The sequence below is a fragment of the Alligator mississippiensis genome, chromosome 6 (genome assembly GCF_030867095.1).
Source record: "Alligator mississippiensis isolate rAllMis1 chromosome 6, rAllMis1, whole genome shotgun sequence".
Taxonomy (NCBI): domain Eukaryota; kingdom Metazoa; phylum Chordata; order Crocodylia; family Alligatoridae; genus Alligator; species Alligator mississippiensis.
The window spans coordinates 36017104-36040248 of record NC_081829.1 but is presented as its reverse complement, the minus strand read 5'-3'; the positions used below and the strand labels follow the sequence as shown (position 1 = coordinate 36040248).

At 48.6% G+C, this 23145-nt stretch overlaps 1 protein-coding gene across 1 annotated transcript in view; it reads right to left on the bottom strand.

The window, feature by feature from the left end:
- The window catches only part of TSPAN14 (tetraspanin 14), an 85695-nt gene extending 80281 nt beyond the window's left edge, over positions 1-5414 (bottom strand). The window contains exon 1 of the mRNA XM_006264716.4: positions 5325-5414. The gene's annotated coding sequence lies outside the window, so the exon portion shown is untranslated. The remainder of the gene's footprint in view (positions 1-5324) is intronic.
- Between the last annotated feature and the right edge of the window lie 17731 nt (positions 5415-23145).

Genomic DNA, 23145 nt, shown 5'->3' with positions numbered 1-23145 from the left:
TACTGTAGGAGGAATCTGTATAAACTACTCAGGCAACAATTTCATGAACTTTGCAGAGTTCATTTAATAAAGTATCTGCTAACTAAAACAAAATATAAAAGAAATCATTACCCGATTATCCTCAAATCTGTTCAAACTTTGCAACCAAGGTTGTGCAAGCAACCAGACAACTGGATAGAAACTTTTGTCACAAGAATTCACCAAATCCTTCACTGCTGAAATGTGAAATCTCCATTAACTGTGCTTAACTACCCTTGAAAAGAGAGACATCCACTTTGAAACATACTGAGCTATTGCTTAAGGAATCATTCATCACCCAACTGCCTATTTAATACAAATTTGCTTTTTCACTTCCTTTATCCCAGTTATCTGTGTAGCATTATGTATCAGACTAATGTTGGCCTACCATGCCTCAGGCTTTATATAAAAAACAGATTTTTACCTTTACTTCCAGAGGGAAATGCTATAATTAGTGCATTAATGCTCATATCCATAGGCTCAGCCTGCTTTTCTATTTTAGGCAACTCTCAGAGTGTTAAATGGTCTTAAAATTGGTTAAAACTGTCCAAGAGCACCTCCTTTGATGGAACTGGCCTAAGGGCCTTGTTTTCCCATTACAGTTCAAGAGGTAAATTCAGATTACCCTGTACTGTAACTATTCTGTGGTTCTTGGAAATAATGGAAAATAGAGCAGGGAGTCGGAACAATCTCAGATTTATTCCAGTTTATACTAGGAATTAGGCATGATACTACATAGTCCCCCAAAGCATGGGTTCTGCCAAGGGTACTTAAACATACCCATGTCCCAAGCACAGAAATAGCATGGCTCAAAAAAATCAGGCTGCTGGATCAGAAAACTTTTCAGCGATCGAGTCACTGTACAATTCTGGCGAAATTGCTTAAAACAGTGTTTCTCAATCCATGGGTCACAACCCAAAAATGGGTCACAAGAATATATGAAGGGTTGCAAATTAACTTTAAAAATGGATTCTCCTTTAAATAAGAAAAAGGATGCAAACAGGGGCTTTCCCCATGTAGGCTGTCAGAGTTCTAGTCTGCAAGGGGCTGCTTGAGACCCCCCACTCCCCACACATCCACCCTCTACCCCAGACCCTAGGGGGCTGAGGGGTGGTGGGCCAGGGCTGAGGGGCACTGGGTCAGGACTGGCCATCGGTGTTTACAGATGGGTCCTGGTACAAAGAAGGTTGAGAACCACTGGCTTAAAAGGTCTGTAACTGTCTCCTCATCTGAAAGGGTGGGTCCAGATGTAAACACTTGCTTCAGTGGAAGCACTCACAAAGGAAAGGCCCAGTCAACATGGGTAACATGCATGATGGTACCCAGAACAATAATTTGATTCTCCTGTGATGTTTCAGTGAATATCACAGTGCTGCTATAAAAATATTTGTGTGACAGCATGTGTGTAAGAAAAGAATTCTTTCCCAAAAATTGCTATTTCAAAGAGAGACAAGTTTTGCTTTCCTAGAAAAACCATTCATTCAGCATAGGGGTTATTCCAAATAAATAACTGCCCTTTTGTTTAATATTATAAATAAACCAACACCATGTCTCTCAGAGTTAATAATCCAATGCTCAACACTACCAGTCCTGAGCCAAGCCAAGCCTCCCCTTGGCATGTGTTCTCAAGAGAACGGCAGAGAAGTTACAAAGCAAAAAACAAACAAAAAAACAAGCAAACAAAAAACCACCCCAAAACACCCACAAACATCAAAAGCAGCAAGATTTTTCCTCCCCTGCAGCCTAACCACATTCTTAGCAGTCCGACAATCTATGAATCTAGATTACATTTCCCATACAATCTCTCTCAAACAAAAATCCTGCATCATGCATGCACAAGAGTTTAAAGCTATTTGCATGAACTTAGCTATGTAATGCCAGCATTGCCAGCAACACTAGAAACATCACGAGGATTCAGAACTGATGAAGATAGAACCACAGTCTCAGGTTAACTGTCAAATCAATCTTAAATCGGACACTTACTCTACAGAAGCACCCTGTGTCTTCATTATTTTTCCTTAGCAATTTAATTTCCTTATGTTTTCTTCCATATCTAAGTCACCGGATTCAATCATTTAAACCAAAATTACTTATTATCTAAATATTCCAGTATTTAAATACATTAGAACAGTAGTTGATGAACTCAGAATGAGGGCATGTGTAGCCCCCAAGCACACACTGTGCTTTACCAAGGGATACTTGCCTTTTCTAATATGATAAAAGCCTAAGTCTGTCTGTCTGTCCATAATGCTTTACTCGCACTCTGACTGGCTGACAAACAGCCAATCAGAATGCAAAGAAGCATTTGGACTAGTGGCAGCCCACTGCCATGATGGTGGGGACACAGGGGATGGAGTGGGGGTGGGGGGACAGCAGCTCTGGCCTCACCCCCGCCCGCCCTGCTCCCTGCAGGTGGCAATGGAGCGGAGGGGAGGAGGGCGAGGACAGCGGGGCCGAGGCATCATGGGGGGTGAGGCCACTGGTGCCGGCCCCTCCCCCCTTTCGTCGATGCTGCCTGCAGGGCTGACCATGATGGCAGGGAAGGGAGGAGCGGGCCTGTGCACACTCCTGCCCTCCCTCTGCTGCTGCGGCAGGGAACGGGGGAGTGGGCCTGGACCCCAAATGGAAAGGGGGGAGTGGGCGGGGGAGCAGCAAGACCAGCCCAATGTGGCAGCGGTGGGGGGAGGAGAGGAGTGGGCCTGATGTGGGGGGAAGAGAACTGAGCCTGAGCCAGGGGAGAAGTGGGCCCGCGGTGGCGGGGGGCAGCAGCAGCCCCAGCCCGAAGTGGCCCAATGCGGCAGCAGCTGGGGGAGGGGAGAAGCGAACTCCTTCCCCCACACCCCAGGCCCACTTCTCCCCCCACACTGGCTCCAAACCCACTCCTCCTGCTCCCCCCCTTCCTGCTGCCAGGTCAGCCTGGGCCTGCTGCTCCCTCCGCCACAGCAGGCTGGCTTCTCCCCACCCTCAGGCCCAGTCCTCCCCTGCATCAGCCCTAGGCCCACTCCTCACCTCCCTCTGCAGGCCCGAACCCCAAGCAGCAGGAGGTAAAGGTGGAATGGGCCCAGACATGGTGGAGGCATGGGGCTCCATCCCTGCCCCCCCCCCACCCCACCATCATTCCTGACAGGCAATTGGCTAGTATTTTAATAATAGCAGTGGAGTGGCTAATTGGTCAGCATGTGGTAAATGTTGCTACCGTTAATGTTAGTGTCAGCCCTCTTCCTTATGGACTGAGCATGCTCCTACCTGATGGCTGTAGGCAGCTATGAGCAGCAGTATTTTGCAGATAAAGCAGTACATAGCCAAAGAAGTCCGAATACCATTGCTTTAGAAATTCATATACAATCCCTGCCCACCACGCACCACACAGGCCTTACTGGAGATAAAAAGAAGACAAAACAAATAAATAGTACTAACAATCCAAAGTACAAAGAGTACTGCATCTTACATTTCAGATCCTTCATCCTGAAAATTATGGATGGGATCATTTTAATAAGTCAAGTCCCAATACAACTTAAGCAAGTGCTGAAGTATCCTGTTAATTTAAGTCTTCATTTTCGCACTGAGCTTCCAAGATATAATGCTCCAGTGCTTTGTTTACGCACAAAGGTTTACCAGTTATACAAATGCTGTAGTTATATAGGGACAGCACCCCACTGTGTAGACATGGATTACAGTATAAAAGTGGCTTTTTCAGTTTATCTTAAATCCCTTCCCAAGAGACAAAAACTAAACCAAAGAAGCCACTGACTACAATGAGCTCCTCCTAGTAGCAAGGGTATACACCAAGACTTCTCTCATGTAAACAAGACCTAAATAGAGATGACTCAGCCCTCCTCTTGGGGGTTGAACCCTGGCTGCTATTAAGCACTCTTTCGTAGCATTAGTTGAGGACATGAAGAGGAAAGCCCCATTTGAAACTGCATGGACAATTTAATTAGGCAGAATAAACCAGATTAGACTGAAACTGATCCTGAACAGAACTGTCCTATTTGCAAAAACCATGTTTAATTACTTGAATCAGCCAGACCTCCACTTCACAATTATATAGGCAGGAAAGCCCAATCACAGCTACCTTCATAGTATCATAGTGCTTAGGGTCGGAAGGGACCTAAACCGATCATCAGGTCCAACCTTGCTAGTGTCTGTCTCACTACTGAATCAGAGGGAAGAGTATTACCACTCCCTACAGCACCTCCTCTCCCACACACCCACTGATTTGGGTGTGTTCAGTGCATCAAAACTAAGATTACAGTCAAAGCTGATACAGCTACAGGAAATCCTATCCCATTCTTAGTGCTTTAAGAGAGCCCCGAAAGGCTATTGTGGTTTCCATGAGGCTCAGCACCCACACAAGAGCCTACTGGAGGATCAGAGATTAAGACATTGGGGAGACTGTTCTTCAAATGATTTTCAACAAGGCTATAATTCCCTAACATTTATAATTTTAGTGTGGCTAAAAGGTGGGTTAGCTTTGGGAAAACAAAACCTAAGAAGCCCTGCTAAATGCTGCACCGCTTAAAGAAATTGGGACATTACCCACAAGCACCCTACACCAAGTCAAATGGCTTGTAGCTGTCAAAAGAAAGGTTCAAAGGGCATCAGAAGTTATGTGGATTCATATTTTAAAACAAGGGCAGGGTGAGAAGAAAGTTTCTTCCGTGCAGAGTTAACTGCACCTCAGGACACTGCACTGTCTGTGTCTCATGCACCAGTCAAGCAAGACGGGGGCAAGTGAACGCCAAGGGCCTGGGCCCTGCCCGCAGATGCCTGCCTGGATGCGGGTATCCAAAGCCCTGGGCAGTGGGTCTGGGCGGGAAGGGACCTGGCCGCAGTGGAGCCCCGCAGACCTGAGGATTGAGTTCTGCTCAGTCCAGCTCTGAAACTGGGCTCTCAGCCTTTGCACAAGTGAAGTGAGAACAGATCTGGCCTTGAAAAAGATAAAAACAAAAACAACCCCGGTCAAGCCCAACTGCCCCGATTCTCCTCCCCCCGTAAGCCTCCACTTCTTCCTCAGCTTCCTCCAACGGGGAAGGGAGGAGAGTGCGGGGCTGGCGCTGGCGGCGGCACTGGGGTATGAGGGCAGCCCAGCTCGGGGCTCTGCCCCCGGCCCGTGACAGTGAAGCGGCGCCGCCCAGGATCCTCTCGCGCCGGGCGCTGGGTCCGCGCAAGCCCGCGGAGCGGCCGAGGGGGCCGGCGCAGCCCCACGACAGCGCTCCGGGAGGATCCTGGGACAGAGGCGCGGAGCAGCAAGAGAGAGGATCCGGATGCGGGCCCCGCCCCGCCCCGCCCCGCGCCCGGCTCACCCCGCAGCAGCCTGGGGCCGGCCTGGGACTCGCAGCAACTCGGGCGGGTGGGCGTACTGCCTGCGCTGTCCCGGCCACGGTCACTCCATGCGGGGCGCGGGTCGGAGCCGCCGGCTGCGCTCGCTCCGGGCAGCACAGGAAGTGCCGCCTGCCTCGGCCTCGCCCGCCCCGGCGCGCAGGCTCCGGCGGCACAAAGGCGCTTCCAGGAAGCGCTTGTGCTTGCCCGGCTGCGCTGCTCCGGCTCCCCTCCCCTTCCCTTCCCTGCGAAGGCTCCGGATTTGCTGCGGGGTCCGAACACTTAGCTAAGAGACGCCCCCTGCCCCCAGCGATTCCACCCCCCCCCCCCCCCCGACCCTTCTGTTATTCTGCAGCCTGCATCGGTGTCACAACCACCAGAGGACAGTGGCTGCCAGAAAGGAAGCAAGGCTCACAGCCTTCCCCAGAGCCTTCGGGACAAAGGTTTATAATTAACCCGGGCCAGACCTGCTAAGTCTAGATGTTTCCACCGAGCGCTAAAACATCTCTCATGCTGTTACCAGCCTTGAGCAGAAAGAATGTGAACTAGGAGCAGGTGAGAGGGTCTGAGACCGGAAAACAAAAGGAAAGGCTGTATTGTTATAAGCAAACAAAACAATGGACCCTCAAGGTTTCTTGCTGGAGAGAGCAACTCCTACTTTAACCTTGTGGGAGGCAACACCACTCCTGGGGGAAGGGATCATTTCTCTTGGTTGCCAGGGACTCTAACATGAAAAGATTCCCCAGCCTTGTGGCCGAGTTTATGGGAGGTGATCTTACCAGTCTGGGCTAAATCTGCCCAACTTTGCGGGTTTTCCCTTTCTGGTATTGCACTGCACTGTATGGCCAGTGGAGCTTCTTCTGGCCAGCAAGAGATATGGCCTGCTAGCAACCTCATAGCTCTTCCAGGAGGCGATGAAACTTGGCCGTGTGTGTGTGTGTGTGTGTGTGTGTGTGTGTGTGTGTGTGTGTGTGTGTGTGTGTGTGTGTGTGTGTGAGAGAGAGAGAGAGAGAGAAATAGAAATGCTGCACTTGTATTCTGAAATGCTGCACTTGTATTCTTCCCTTGTATTCTTCCCTTTTTACCAGTTTTTCTGGGCAACCACCCAGCTTCCTTGTCTCTCTGATGGTTCCCCATGTGCTCTCATCCCTTATTATTTTCCATTAACATCTTCTCTTCTCTTCTTTTTGACCTTTGTCTTGAAAGGATTGCCTCCTTTCTCAACCTTAGTATGACTAGGGAAAGCAGTTTCTTCACTCTCCAGGCTGGTCAGCAGCCTGAAGAACTGACTTGTATACAGCAAGGCAAGCTGGGAGCAGCCTAGGGCCCTAGGTCTGCCATGACATGAGGCCTCCTTGTTCTAGTGCTGGGGCTTTCCAATAGCAGCATTAGCCTAGCCTCCCACACATATATACAAGTGGCAGCAGCAGGAGCATTTCCCAGCTATTTTACCAAATGAGAAGCATTTGCTTAGGTGAATAGGCTGGAGTGAATAAACTTTTCATAGATTTCATAGACATTAGGGGCTGGAAGGGACCTCACAAGATTGAGTCCAGCCCCCCTGCCTTAGGCAGGAAGTCTGCTGGGGTCAAATGATCCAAGATAAGCATCCAGATACCTTTTGAAAGAATCCAGAGTAGGTGCTTTCACCACCTGTGGGGGGAGTCTGTTCCAGACCCTGGACACACTGACTGTAAAGAAGTTTTTCCTTATGTCCAGTCTAAATCGGCCTTCCAGAAGTCTGTGGCCCTTAGTCCTTGTTATCCCTTGGGGAGCCCTAGTGAACAACTGTTCTCCCAGATCCTGGTGTACCCCTCTTATATACTTATAGGCTGCCACCAAGTCCCCCCTTTAGCCTTCTTTTCTCCATGCTGAAGAGCCCCCTCCTTCAATTTTACTAGATTATATTGTGGCTGAATTAATCCGACAGCTAGCTCGAATTCTGTAACTGGGATTCACTATTTTGTGTTTCTCCATACTTTTCCATTTTTCTTAGCCCATCTTCCTCTTGCCTTCCTATGGAAATTTTGACTCTACTAATCATAGAAAACCATAGCATCATAGAAAATTAAGGTTGGAAGGGACCTCAGGAGGTCATCTAGTCCAATGCCCTAATCCAGTCCACTAAATTAACCTATGGTCTAGGTAATCTATTAAAGGAAGCAGGGCTATCCAAAACAATGATTGATAAAACATTAGTAGGGTTTACATAGTCTGTTGCCCCAAATCAGCCTGATCTCAGCTCTCCATTGAAATTAGATTATTAATTTCCCCCCAGGCCCATTTCATAAGGGTGTGTATAACATGGAAAAGCTGTCACACCAACAGCTCTGCTTTTAAGAAAGCAAAATAGGCAATAAATAAATAAGGACAGGAATATTCACTTTTTATCAGCTCCTGCACTTCTTCTAACCTAGCAGGAATCCATTGTGTTACGTTCCCAGAATCCTTATATGCAAATATTTTACTGCAGAAAAAAGTTAGGTTCTGTGTTAACCTCCCTTGAGGCTGGGGAACTAGTGACATCCAGTGGCCCAGAAATATGAGTAAGGCAAGCACAGTAGATTTCCTTTTGTTGCTTGCAAAATGTGCTCCCTTGTTTTACTGGAAATAAATCAGAAAAAAGGCAAGGACCCTTTAACACACTTGTCTCAGGTATCTGCAAATGGTACCAGTTGTAGGCTGTCACAGCAATGGGAATATTTTACTGGCAATGTGAAACAAAAGTAGAAAATGGAAAACAAAGCAAAAAACCCCATCCTTTGCTCTTGACAGTGTATCCAGATGAATTAAAAGAACAGTGAAAACTGGAAATCTAATCAATATTTTTTAAAAGAATGAATTAAAAGGAGTTTCAGCTACTACACCTGCCTTCAGTGATTTCACAACATTATCCTGTTTAAAATGTGTTTTCTTACCCCTGTTTTTCTGTAGGAAAAGAAACACACTTTTGCAAACTAACAAGGGAAAACCAATTAGACCAAAGCTGACTTCAAAGTACTTTTTTTTCCCAAAGAACCAAGTAAACAAACAGAAAAACTAGAATTTTGCCTTCTAATCTCATGAAGTTATAGACATTTGCCATGGGTGTTATTTATAAACCAGGTTAGAAAACAATTTCAGACTGCAGTGTGATTTAAGAGTCAAGGGTGCATTTTTAAAGGAGTTACCAAATCATGTGGGTATATATTATGAAAATATAAAGAAATAAATGGGACAAATGGAAATAAAGATTAGAAGGTAGACCAGCAGAGGTCACTGTTGTTGCATGGTGACTATAGCAGGGCACTAAGGCGCCTGCTACTGAGAGAGCCGGGATAACTCCTCAGGTGCTGGTTGCTGGGGTAAGTGGTGGGAACTAATGAGCCCCACCTGCCTAGCCAACTGAAGGAAGGGACAGGGCCTGGATCCTATATAAATCACAGGCAGGAGAGCAGGAGGCAGTTCCCTGCCAGCAACCAAGGAGGAAGGAGCTCCCTGCCATGCAAGAGAGGAGAGGACTGATGAAGGAGCAGCATCTGATACTGCTGAGAGATAAAGGATCCCCTGTAGGCTTGAGCGTGATTATAGCTGGGCGGCTTTTGTTTGAGTTATAGCCCAGGGGCTTGTGTCTGTGTTGCTTTTTTATCACCGGTGGTTTGGGTGAGGCTATTAGGGGTTGGAGGAGGCCTCATAGGGGACTCAAAGCAGTATGGGGACCCCAGTGCCAGTGAGGGCACAGCATTCGGGGTGCACAGACCCCAGCCCCAGAGAGGGCGGCATTACTGAGAAGAGGCCCTGACGGAGAGGAGGGCGGCATTACTGAGAAGGTCCAGAGAGCAGGCGCAGAGAGAGAGAGAGGGAGGGAGAGAGAGAGAGAGGGGACTGCAGAGAGCCCGAGTGCTAGAGAGGGCGTGGTGAGAGAGAGACCTAACAACATCAGGCACATCTGCGAGGCTTGGGGCATGGTACAGGGATGGTTGGAGCCACGCATAGCCCTTAGGACTGGAGAGTACGGAACACGCACTACCATAGAGAAACCAGAGGTAACAGGACAACCGTGGACCAGAAGATGAAAGGCAGCCTCCACACACACACACACACACACACACACACACACACACACACGAGAGGTCAAAGTCGTGGCGGGCGAGAATTAGAGGGTGCCAGTTGGCAACTTGACACAGTAAAGGAGGCGGCAGGGGAGAGCACGGAGACCCTGACACCCCTCCTTTTACAGTGACCAACAACACAAGCTATTCAAATAGTAATACTAAAGTATTAAATTAAATTTAATGTTTTACATTGGTATTTAGGTAAAGAGTATATTAAGAAAGAAGCTAATTCACACCCGTCACACAAACATGCCCTGTCCAATGAGGTATCTGCACTAGTAACTCAGTTATCTTTCTAAATTCGTTTTATTTTTCTTCCATGCTCCTGAGGTCATTTTCAGTACCTTGCAACTGGCCTCTTCAAACAGATTCCTATAAACGTTCTTGGATAGCTTTCTTGGAAGTCAAGGCGGGGGGGGGGGGGGTACGAGCACATTTTTTCTCTCTTTGGAGTTCAGAGTTTAAAGTTCATGTCTAAAACCACTAGAGTTAAAAAAATTACCAGTATGGCTAGGGACAGATGTTACACATGAACCAGGTGAAGTGATCAAAAACTGCTTTAACCTGTAATAAAACAGAAGTTCAGTGCAAATGAACCAGTTTCAAAATGGCTGAAACTGGTTTAAGATAAACTTGATTGAATACAGTATCAGAATTAACTGGAAAAGTGCAGGCTCAAGAGCAATCTGGTGGCCACCTATAAGTTTATTAGGGGTGTTCACCAGGATCTGGGGGAATGTCTGTTTCCTAGAGTGCCCCAAGGGATGACAAGATTGAACGGTCACAAACTCCACCGTGACCAATTCAGGCTGGATATAAGGAAGAACTTCTTTACTGTCTGAGCCCCCAAGGATTGGAGTAGACTGCCACCGGAGGTGGTTCAAGCACCCACTTTCATAGATTCATAGATGTTAGGGTCGGAAGGGACCTCAATAGATCATCGAGTCCAACCCCCTGCATAGGCAGGAAAGAGTGCTGGGTTTAGATGACCCCAGCTAGATGCCTATCCAACCTCCTCTTGAAGACCCCCAGGGTAGGGGAGAGCACCACCTCCCTTGGGAGCCCATTCCAGACCTTGGCCACTCTAACTGTGAAGAAGTTCTTCCTAATGTCCAGTCTAAATCTGCTCTCTGCTAGCTTATGGCCATTATTTCTTGTAATCCCCAGGGGCGCCTTGGTGAGTAAAGCCCACCAATTCCCTTCTGTGCCCCCGTGATGAACTTATAGGCAGCCACAAGGTTGTCTCTCAGCCTTCTCTTGCAGAGGCTGAAGAGGTCCAGGTGCCCCAGTCTCTCCTCCTAGGGCTTGGCCTGCAAGCCCTTAACCATACATGTGGCTCTTCTCTGGACCCTCTCCAGGTTATCCACATCCCTCTTGAAGTGCGGCGCCCAAAATTGCACGCAGTATTCCAACTGCGGTCTGACCAGCACGCGATAGAGGGGAATTATCACCTCCTTGTTTCTGTTCATCATGCATCTGCTGATGCACGATAAAGTGCCATTAGCTTTTCTGATGACTTCGTCACACTGCCGACTCATGTTCATCTTGGAGTCCACTAGGACTCCAAGATCCCTTTCCGCTTCCATGCCTTGAAGCAGGTCATTTCCTAGGCAGTAGGTATGCTGGACATTTTTCCTCCCTAGGTGCAGCACTTTGCATTTCTCCTTGTTGAATTGCATTCTGTTGTTTTGTGCCCACATGTCCAACCTGTCAAGGTCTGTTTGTAGTTGTTCCCTGCCCTCCGGGGTGTCCGCTTCCCCCCACAGTTTTGTCATCCGCAAACTTGGACAGAGTACACTTCACTCCCTCGTCCAAGTCGCTGATGAAAACATTGAAGAGTATCGGTCCAAGGACCGAGCCCTGTGGGACCCCACTGCCCACACCCTTCCAGGTCAATACGGACCCATCCACTATTACTCTCTGGGTACGACCATCTAGCCAATTCGCCACTCACTGGACTGTGTAGTCGTCCAAGTCACAGCCTCTTAACTTGTTCACCAGTATGGTGTGGGATACCGTATCGAAGGCCTTCCTCAAGTCTAAGTAAACGACGTCAACCCCTACTCCTGCATCCAGGTGTTTTGTAACCTGGTCTTAAAAAGAGACTAGATTAGTCAGGCACGATCTACCTGCTACAAACCCGTGCTAGTTTCCCCTCAGCATCATTTTTCCTGCCGGGCTCTCACAAATGTGAGCCTTGATAATTTTTTCAAAGATTTTGCCTAGGGTGGAGGTGAAACTGACTGGCCTGTAGTTGCCTGGGTCCTCCTTCTTCCCCTTCTTGAAAATGGGGACCACATTGGCCCTTTTCCAGTCTTCAGGGACCTGGCCTGTGCGCCATGAGTGTTCAAATATTCCCGCCAGTGGCTGTGCAGTGACGTCAGCCAGTGCCTTCAGTACCCTCGGATGGAGCTCATCCGGACCTGCCGACTTAAACGCATCCAGTTCCTCCAAGTGCCTCTGCACCATCTCAGGGTCTACGCCTGGTAGTCTGGCATCCTGCTGCTGCCTCTCTACAATCCCAGTGAGAGCCTTGTCTTGCCCCTCACTTAGGAACACTGAGGCAAAGAACTCATTGAGGAGTTCAGCCTTGTCCCCCCTGTCCGTCACCAATTGCTTATGCCCATTTAGTAGAGGTCCTATTCCACCCTGGGCCTTCCTTTTACTCCCTATATATCTAAAGAACAATTTCTTGTTATCCTTAACTTGGGATGCCATCCTCAGCTCCATGGTAGCTTTGGCCTGTCTAACTGCCTCCCTACAAGCGCGAGCAGAGGAGGTATACTCCTCTTTGGTAATCTCTCCCCGTTTCCACTTTGAACACCTTCAAGACACATTTGGATGTTTATCTTGCTGGGATCCTATGATCCCTGCTGACTTCCTGCCCCTGGGGCAGGGGGCTGGTCTCAATGATCCTTCGGGGTCCCTTGCAGCTTGAATGTCTATGAAATCTATGATTTACGTCAAACCAGTTTATGAAACTGCTATTCCAGACCACTTCCTGGTTCAAGCTAAATCACAGTTCCCCAGCATCCCAGGATGCTTTGCAGCCTGTGGCTGTGCTGTTCTGTCTGCTCCAGACAGCAGGGTTGGCCCCACCCCCCTGCCCCCTAGCCAGAATAATGAGGGCTGGCTGACAAGGCAGGGGGAGTGGGAAACCCCGCTGGAGACCACAGCCAGGTCTGGGGGGGGTGGGGAAGGGGCAGGGGGGCGGCAGCCCCTGCCAGACTTTTCCCCGCTGGAGCAGAGGGGGCAGGGACATGGGCTAGTGCAGACTCAGGTGGAGGGAGGAAGGGGAGTTTAAACCCCCTCTGCCACCAGCACAGGACCCTAGCTGGGATCTGCTTGGCAGAAGCATGGCAATCCCTGCCAGACTATTGCCTGCTCGCTGCTGGAGCGGAAGGGGCAGGGACGTGTGGAGGTGGCGGGGAAGCCTGGGAGGGACTGACCCCCCTAGGCAAACCTTGGCTGGGGTCTGGGGCCAGGGAGGTTTAAACCCCCTTCCCTGGCTCAGTGCACTGGCCTTGGTCCAGGGCGTGGCCATATCCCCTGCTCTCTGCTCAAGCAGGGAGCAGAAAACTTGTGGGGCAAGGAGGGGCAACAGCCTGAGAGGGACTGCCCCCCCAAGCAAACTTCAACCCTGGCCCCCAATCCCAGCCAGGGTTTGCCTGGGGGAGAGTACCTCCCAGGCTTTCTCCCCCATCCTGCACCCTGCTCAATGCCACTTCCACTCCAGCAGCAAGTGGGGAATAACCTGCCAGGGGCTGCCCTCCTCCCCCTCTTGAGCGGGGAGTGAGCAGGGGTGGGAAATCCTGGCAGGCACTGTTCTCATGCCCAGGCAAACTCAGGCTGGGGTCTCATGCAGGCACTGGTGGTGGGTTTTAAGTGCCCCTTCCCTTGGCATCAGTTTGCTAGCCCCAGGCTGGGACCTGGCCATGCCACTTCCACTTGAGCAGGGAGGACGGAAAGGCCTTGGAGCCTCAGTCCCTTCCCTTTGGCAGTGGCTAGCAGGCTGGGAGGCATGCCCTAGTGCCCCCCAGCTTCTGGCTTGAGCTACTGCAGGCATGTGACTGCATTCCCTGAATAAACGCTGAATATCTGTTCACTTGCTTCTTAGTTTAATCTCTGCAGTTTAGACTAACCTGCAAAGACTGAATCAATTCAGCCTTGGGCTTTTTGACTGCCTGTACTTAGCCTATGAAATTTAGGGGTTTGTATTCAGGACTTTAAGGTTAAGGGCTTTAAGGAAAACACGAGTTGGCAATAGAGTTCTTGGGACTGTTCATGTCAGCTGATGCTCATAACCCATGTGGTCGGGAACTCAGGTGGCAGTGTGGGAGCTGAACACTATGGGGCTGCATCAGGCTGGTCCTGCTTGCTGCTGCCACATGCGGCCAGGGACTCATGTTATTGTAGGAGCTGCATGCTTTGGGGCCACATACTGCCACTACTTGCAGCTAGGGACTCAGGCAGGAGAGTGGGAACTGTGCACTATGGGGCTTGGTTAAGCTGGTCCTGCTTACTGCTGCCACATGTGGCCTGGGACATAGGCAGGAATGTGGGAGCCATGTGCTATGGGGCCAGGGGGCTGGCCCCACATGCTGCTGCCACATGCGGCCATGCACTTGGGTAGGATTGTGGGAGCTGCACACTATGGGGCTGGGTTGGGCTGGTCCCTCTTGCTGCCACCACATGCAGTCAGGGACTCGGGCAGGGATGTGGGAGCTGCATGCTACAGGGCTGGGTCAGGCTGGTCCTGCTTGCTGCCACCATGTGCAGCTAAGGACTAAGGCAGAAACACAGGACTAAGGTGTCCTAAAGGACCAGGCAGGGCTGGCCTGGCATGCTGCCACCACATGCAGCCAGGGACATGGACAGGAGCATGGGAGCTGTGCACTATGAGGTTAGGTCAGGCTGGTCCCACTTGCTGCCACCACATGTGGCCAGGGGCTTGGGCAGGAATGCAGGAGCTGTGCACTATGGGGCCAGGCGGGACTGGCCCAATCACTGCCATCACTGCAGCTCTCAGAACTCGCACGCACACGCACCCTCCCACACCCCATATATCCCCCACTCTGGCCACACACCCCAGACCCACGTTCTTCACACCTACACATACACCCATACCCACCACACCCCTCCCAACCATACACTCCCCCAACCACACACTGCACACATACACCCCCTTACTCCCCACACACAGTAACACTGTATTTTGAGCTATTATGCAATAGCCTCTAGATACACTATGCAAACACACATACATCAGCACACATTTTTTTAAAATAAAATTAAAATATGTTATAGTAGATGTTTAATTTTTAGTATGATTTTTTTGTCTGGTTTCTAGATGGCAACTCCCCCCAGAAGGAGTACTTCTGGGGGAAAGTGGGGGACTTCATGTGGCAAAGATCAGGGGGTCGGGGTAGGACCTCTGGTCCCAAGATGGTGACAAGGGAGTGGGACACCTGTCAAGGGGAGGGACTACTCTTGGGGTCCTTGACAGCTCAACAAAACTCATTAAAGAGCCCTCCAGCTAAAATAATTGCCCACCCCTGTTGTAACTCATGGTGCTTTCTGTGAAATGCCATGAGTTAGAGCAGGGACCTGCATGTCTGTCTGCACCCCATGGGTCAGTAGCATGATTTGAACCTGTAACCCACAGCTCTAAAACCATCATTTTCTGCCACCCAAATTATAGGATTTAGGTCACAACCAACAAACAAACAAAAAACCCATTAGGCAGAATTTAAGGGTTTAAATTCAATTTAACTCCAAAATTGCATTTCCAAAAATCCCCTGCTTCAATTATGTAGCCTTGGTGGTGCCCAAACTCCATAATACTTTATGTTTTGACCTCAAAGTTCTTTGGAGGGGAGAGACCTGTCCCTGATGCAAGGACTGTTATATTTTAACCAATGACTGTTTCATATAAGATGCATAAACAGTCCTTCATAGAATAAGAATGCACTGGTCTGGTCCTGCAGGGAGAAAACCAGGAAAGCCAAGGCTGCAACTGAACTCCAACTAGCTTTGAGTATCAAGGACAATAAAAAGTCCTTTTTCAGATATGTGGGGAGCTGGAGGAAAAGCAAGGGCAACATTGGACCCCTGCTGACCAGATGGGACATCTTACAACTGAAGCCCAGGAAAAAGCCAACCTATTAAATGGGTACTTTGTGTCAATCTTTCATCAGTCCCATGGAATGCCCATGCCCATGCCCACTACGGGACAGGGAGGTCCGGGTGAGGATGATCCCCTGCTTTCCATTAATGCTGACCTCGTGAAGGAACACCTTAAGAGGCTAGACACCTTCAAGTCAGCTGGCCCTGACAATCTACACCCCAGGGTACTCAAGGAGCTGGTGAGCATCATAGCCCAGCTCCTGGCACAGATCTTTGAAAACTCCTGGCGCTCTGGTGTAGTGCCCAAAGACTGGAAGAAGGCCAATATAGTGCCTATCTGCAAGAAAGGGAGGAAAGTGGATCCGGCAAACTATAGGCCCATCAGCCTGACCTCTATCCTGGGTAAGGTCTTAGAAAAGATTATTAAAGAGGCCATCCTTAATGGACTGGCTGATGCCAACATCCTGAGGGATAGCCAGCATGGGTTTGTTATGGGTAGGTCTTGCTTGACAAATCTCAGTTCCTTTTACGATTAGGTGACCTATCACCTGGACAAGGGAGAAGAGATTGATGTCATATATCTTGACTGTAAAAAGCCTTCGATCTGGTATCCCATGATCACCTCTTGGTGAAACTGGCCAACTGTGGCCTTGGGTCCACCACGATCTGCTGGGTAAGAAATTAGCTCCATGGTCGGACCCAGAGGGTGGTAATAGACAGAAGTCAATCATCATGGTGCCCTGTGACCAGTAGGGTCCTCCAGGGCTCTGTCCTTGGACCCATATTGTTCAACATATTCATTAATGATGTGGACATTGGAGTCAGAAGCGGACTGGCCAAGCTCACCAATGACACCAAACTCTGGGGCAAAGCATCCATACCCAAAGACAGGAGGGTGATCCAGGCTGACCTGGACAGGCTCAGCAAATGGGCGAACGAGAACCTGAACGTGTTTTAACACTGAAAAATGCAAGGTTCTCCACTTTGGGAGGAAAAACCTGCAGCATCCTTATTGGCTCAGCAATGCTATGCTGGCTAGCACTATGGAAGAAAGACTTGGGGGTCATGATTGACCACAAGATGAACATGAGCCTTCAATGTGATGCTGCGGCTAGTAAAGCGAGCAAAATGCTGGCTTGCATCCATAGATGCTTCTCAAGCAAATCCCAGGACATCATTCTCCCCTTGTACTCGGCCTTGGTGAGGCCACAGCTGGAGTACTGCGTCCAGTTTTGGGCTCCACAATTCAAAAAGACGTGGAGAAGTTTGAGATGTGGAGAAGTTTGAGAGAGTCCAGTGAACAGCCACATGCATGATCAGAGGTCAGGAAAACAGACCTGATGATGACAGGCTGAGAGCTATGGGGCTCTTTAGCCTGGAAAAGCGCAGGCTCAGGGGTGATCTGATGGCCACTTATAAGTTTATCAGAGGTGACCACCAGTATCTGGAGGAACGTTTGCTCACCAGAGCGCCCCAAGGGATGACGAGGTCGAACAGTTATTAACTACTGCATGACCATTTCAGGCTGGATATAAGGAAGAATTTCTTTACTGTCCAAGCCCCCAAGGTCTGGAACAGCCTGCCATTGGAGGTGGTTCAAGCACCTACATTGAGCACCTTCAAGAGAAATTTGGATGCTTATCTTGCTGGGATCCTATGACCCCAGCTGACTTTCTTCCCTTTGGTCAGGGAGCTGGACTCGATGATCTTCTGAGGTCCCTTGCAGCCCTAATGTCTATGAATCTATGAAAGACTGATGTAGCTGTGGAAGTTCAGAATTATGTGAGAGGCATGGATTTCTTGGGGTGATTTTATCTTTTATTGGACCAACTATGTAGCTAGGATACAGTTAGATAAGGTTTTTGAACATTAAATCTCTCAGGAAAAGGAGGAAACAGTCACAACTCTTACATCTTGCATTCTGAGTGTTGTATTGCCAACCCCACTGTATCAAAAATCATGAGATAAACTCTTAAAAATCAAGAGATTTGGAATGTAAATCATGAGATGCTATTTTTAAGTGTGTGGGGAGGGAAGTTATTTATTAAGGTGTAGAGAGCTGTGTGTGTGGGGTTTGGAGCCCAGGGAGGGGGGATCCTCACACACCCTGGTAGGATGTGAGGTACTGTGGGTCAGGAGTGAGGGGCAGCAGCAGGGCTGGGGGGGGGGGCAGGGCTGTGACTTGGAAGAGTAGGGCAGACACAGACAAACACATACACATAGACAGACAGCTGCCCACGGCTCTGTTGTATGACTTGCCCAGGCCCCGTGGCCCCATTCACCCTAACCCCTCCTCCGTTCCCTCACAGTGATGGTATCGATCTGCCTGCCCCACACCCTTCCCTTTCCCTCTGCTCCTTCCCCTTCACACTTATCAGCTTGGTGCTCTCTACCAGATGAAAAAATCCCGATATTTGATCTCTGTTTCAGGAGTCAGAGTTAATTTGACTTGGAAATAAGGAGCTGTGTGATTTTTTTTTTTTTCATGAGAGTTGGCATTACTGAGAGTGCTGTAAACTAGCCCATTGTATGAAAAGGGGGCAGTAGTCCCTTTTTGTCCCCCATATGTGCTTTTTTAAAGAGAACAATGATCCTGTTTAGTTTTGAAAGACAACATGCTTACCTTCAGCACAGGACTCCAGGTGATGGATCTCAAGAGTATGCAGATACTTCTCTGTAGTGCTAAAGCGCTTCAGAGTGGTAGAATTCAAGAATCACCCCTGTCCAGTTTTTTCCTTTGAGCTAACAACTATATGCAACTTCCCACTCAGCATGCTGGCATTGTGGCTCATGCCAGCATGTCTCCTGCTGCAGTATATAGGAAGCCTCAGCACTTAATACAGGGGGCCTAAATAGTTACATTCCTCACTGTGGTGGAATCTAGTGTTACAACCTCCACTGTGATGTGGGGAGTTTGTTGGATTTCATGTGTTTTCTTGAGTTTCTTTTACTGATAGTGATAAGGTATGTGTAGTCTCTACAGATAGGTAGCATCAAGTTGTATTTAGTTTTATGGTCCTTATGTTTAAAATGCATTGTAGTATTTGATATAAAATGTATTTCTTATCTATTATAACAGGGCAATCACGGGATTCCTGATCTCCAAGTCAAATTAACTCTGACTCCTGATATCCTGATAGAGAGATCAAATCTTGGGGGGGTTATCTCCACCTTACGCCTGTGTAGTTGTTGGCTTTACAATGTGGTATACAATTGCTGAAGTGGGGAATAGTCAAAAGTGATAAACAGTGAGTTTCTTGGCACATGGGGGAGGATCAAAGTCTAAATGGCTTAAGAGAAGTAATTGCTGAGAATTAGAATCCGACAGTTTTTTTTTTTTTAGGCTGGTGATTCCCAAAGTGTGTGCCTTGACACACTAGCCTGCCATGAGAGAACAGAAGCATGCTGCAAGAATTTCTGTGAAAAGAGGTAAATGCTCTCCTAGAGATGTAAATACTGATTAAAAAATATCTATTTACCCTGTTGTAATTACAATTGTTAAATGATTAATTAGTATGACCCTGGTCTGGCCAACGTGGGGCTGCTCCAGCTTGATGGGCAGGTCACCCCTCCCTGGCTTGGCAGGAGTGGGGCGCTTCCAGCCTCCCGAGGTGCCACAGGAACTCACCAGATCCCTGGCTTCCCAGGGCTACACCCCACACTGAGCTGGGCAGTCCTCTCCCGGCCTGGGTGAGGACAGGGCAGGCAGGCAAATTATGCTGTGAGGCTGAGCTGCAGGCCTGGGGGAGCCACCCCATGCCCCCTTATCTCCACCTTACCCCTGTGTAGTTGTTGGCTTTACAATATAGTGTACAACTGTTGGGGTGGGGAATAGTCAAAGAATCGGCAGTCTTTACAAGACTATAGTATGAACTGGGGATGATCAGTCCATTCCCCCTCTTCACTTCCTCCTACAATGTTTGCCTTTGGCCACTGGGTTCCTGGGATGGGGTACTCACTCAGACCTCTAAGCCCTCGGGGTTCTGTCCTTGAGTCAGCATTCACCGGAGACTGGTGGGATGGCAAACAGCTTTATCTTTATTAGGAATAGGACTCAGCAACATGCACACTCACAGCTTGCAGAGAGAACAACAACCCACCACCAACAAACTGCACTCACTGGACATCGGGGCAAGACTAGAATGTTCCACTGCAGGCCCCTTACAGGTACATTCCGTATACCACATCCCCCTTCTTTACTCTGGGAGCTCCCACTTAAGCAGCTGAATGTTCATCAGTAGCTACTTTAACTCGGAATATTTGGGGATCATGGAGCCAGAGGTTGCTAGCACTTGGCTCACCAATGGGGTCTAGCCTTTACCGCTATCCCATTACATAATCCTTGTACTTCACAGGCAGCTTCACCACATGTCCACTCTTAGTTTGTGTGGTGCAATCGGGTGTCTCTGTGGGTACAGGTGGATCTCTGAAATGTAATGAAACTCTTACTTTTAGCAGTCTGGTTTTACTTCTAATGCTTGTTCTGCTGCTGTCTCTTGAGGTGCATCAACTTGTTCTGCTGGTATTGATGAGTAATCTTTCCTTCAATGTCTTCTGTGTCTCTTGTAGACATTACTGCTGGGGGGTTTTACCATGTAGGAATGTGGTTCATCCCTTTTTACCATAATGGACGCTAGTATCCAACCCATGAATGATTGGTGCCTCCCGGCACTGGGGGCGGGGGGGGGGGGGGCAGGGGCACCATGGTGGTGAGTGGTGAGCAGGGCCTGCCTGCAGCCACTGGCGTTGGTGTTGGCAGTGTCAAGCAGGGACTACCCACAGACGCCAGCAGTGGTGTCAGCAGTGGGAGTGGGAGGGAGCAGCAAGCAGGGAGTGCCCACAGATGCCACTAGCCACATTGGCGGCAAGGGGGGAGGCAGATGGCAAGCAGCGACCCCCTGCAGAAGCCAGTGACAGCCAATCTAGGGGGGGCATGTGTCCCCCTGTGCCCCACCCCACCACATGTCACCTATGGTCCAACCTGTACTTGTTTGCATCTTCACTTTCTCCCCCACTCGTAGAGGTGGCAAGAATGCAGTCCTGTGGGCATAATGCATCTTTGGTGCCTTTGAAGGTTCCACATCTTCGGGGAGGCATTCAATGGTAGTCTAGGAGTTAGCACTGCCATTGTAGCAGGGAGGGTACTGTGCAAAAGTGTCTGTCTCAGAAGCTGTGCTGGAGCATATTCAAGACTAGTAATGGGTGTTTTCCTCAGATTGAGTAAAGCCAGATATAGATCTGAGCCATCCTGCAAACTCTTCTTAAACATTGATTTGATAGCCTGAACCATGTGTTCAGCCTGATCATTGGATTGTGGATAACTTGGACTAGAATGGGTGATGGTTATGCTCCAGTCGGTTGCAAATTGTTTCATCATATGATTTGTGAATGGCACATGATCACAAACAATTTCTTTACATATGCCATGGTGAGCAAATACAGACTTCATTTTGGCTATTACCATGCTGGCTGTCCTGTCAGGAAGATGCAAAATTTCAGGGTACTTGGAGTAATAGTCAACTATTATCAAATAAGACTGTCCCCATAGGCAAAAAATGTCTGCTGACAGTTTTTTAGCCAAGGCAGGTTTGGGATCTCATGTGAGATCATGGGTTCTTTCTGAGTACTGGATTGGAGCTCTTGACAAGGTGTGCAATTTGCAATCCATTGCTTGATGTGGGCATTTAGCTGAGGCCAATACATGATTTGTTGAGCTCGCACTTTTGACCTTTGTATGCCTTGATGGGACAAGTGAAACAATGTCAACATGTTGGTCCTTGCACCAGGTGGAATGATTATTTTCTCTGTAGCTGTGCTGGAGCCTTTCCTATGGGCTTCACAAAAATCACTTCCAGGGGTTTGTGGTGCAACTAGACTCTTACCTGGGTGCCATATACATATTGGTGGAACTTCATGGGGGCCATCCCTGCACCCATTGGCTCAGCAGTTGGTGCCTCTTGGTTCTTGTCTCTTGTGGGTTATGGAATAGAGAAGATCCCACACAACTTACTGATTCATTTGATATACTGGCTGGGGAAGTATCTAGTTGATTGCACGATTTCACAATGATTACACACTTAATTCATACAACACAATTTTATTTTAAAATACTTTGCTACGCATATAACACTGCTTAGCTTTAAGAAATACCACAAACATTAAGAACACAATGTGCTATGTTGGTTAGCACTATGGAAGAAAGAGACTTGGGGGTCATCATTGACCACAAGATGAACATGAGCCTGCAATGCGATGCTGTAGCTAGTAAAGCGACCAAAACGCTGGCTTGCACCCATAGATGCTTCTCAAGCAAATCCCGGGACGTCATTCTCCCCCTGTACTCGGCCTTAGTGAGGCCGCAGCTGGAGTACTGCATCCAGTTTTGGGCTCCACAATTCAAAAAGGATGTGGAGAAGCTTGAGAGAGTCCAGAGAAGAGCCACGCGCATGATCAGGGGTCAGGGAAGCAAACCCTACGATGACAGGCTGAGAGCCCTGGGGCTCTTTAGCCTGGAAAAGCGCAGGCTCAGGGGTGATCTGATGGCCACCTACAAGTTTATCAGGGGTGATCACCAGTATCTGGGGGAACGTTTGTTCACCAGAGCGCCCCAAGGGATGACGAGGACGAATGGTCACAAACTACTACAAGATCGTTTCAGGCTGGACATAAGGAAGAATTTCTTTACTGTCCGAGCCCCCAAGGTCTGGAACAGCCTGCCGCCGGAGGTTGTTCAAGCGCCTTCATTGAACACCTTCAAGATGAAACTGGATGCTTATCTTGCTGGGATCCTATGACCCCAGCTGACGTCCTGCCCTTTGGGCGGGGGGCTGGACTCGATGATCTTCCGAGGTCCCTTCCAGCCCTAATGTCTATGAAATCTATGAAATCTATGAAATAATTACATATATCAGAAACAATGCTCCTAATGCACTTCCTTCCCAAACAATGCTATAAGAATTGTAATTGTAGTTGTTTTTGTAATTATGACTCAAAGTTAAATTTGAATAAATACTATTATTTTTATAATATACTTACAATCCTAGAATTCCGAGAAACCAAACACCTAGATATGTTTTCATGCCTCAGCAGTACAGTTCAACGGGCTGGCCTCAGCAGTACAGTTCAATGGGCTAGCCTCAATACTGATAGGACTAAGTCCCCTTCCTTCAGTCCCTTTCGGGCACTCTGCGGCTTCAGCGTGAGCTAAGAGATTTGTGTTCACGGAGAGGGTGGTTCAGGTGATTAGTCTGATCAGGCCTACACTTGCAATTCTTCCTTTGTTGTTCTGCGAGTGAGGTTACCTCCAAATTGGGACAGTAGGTTACAGTTTCTATTGAGTGAGGTGCCATCTTGGGCCCCTCCTACCCAAACCTGTTGCTACTCCCAAATTTGGCCTTGGATCTTTCTTAACAGATTTCTGCTGGGTTCAGTTTCTTTTGTTCACCATTTAATTACTTTGGGGAATTCCACACCACTGCAGTGACCCTTCTTTTACAACCCCTTTTCAAAGGCTCCTAGGGTTTGATTTCTCGGAATGTGGGATGTTTGCTTAAGGATCATTTTTTAGGTTAACCTTGTTAAAGGC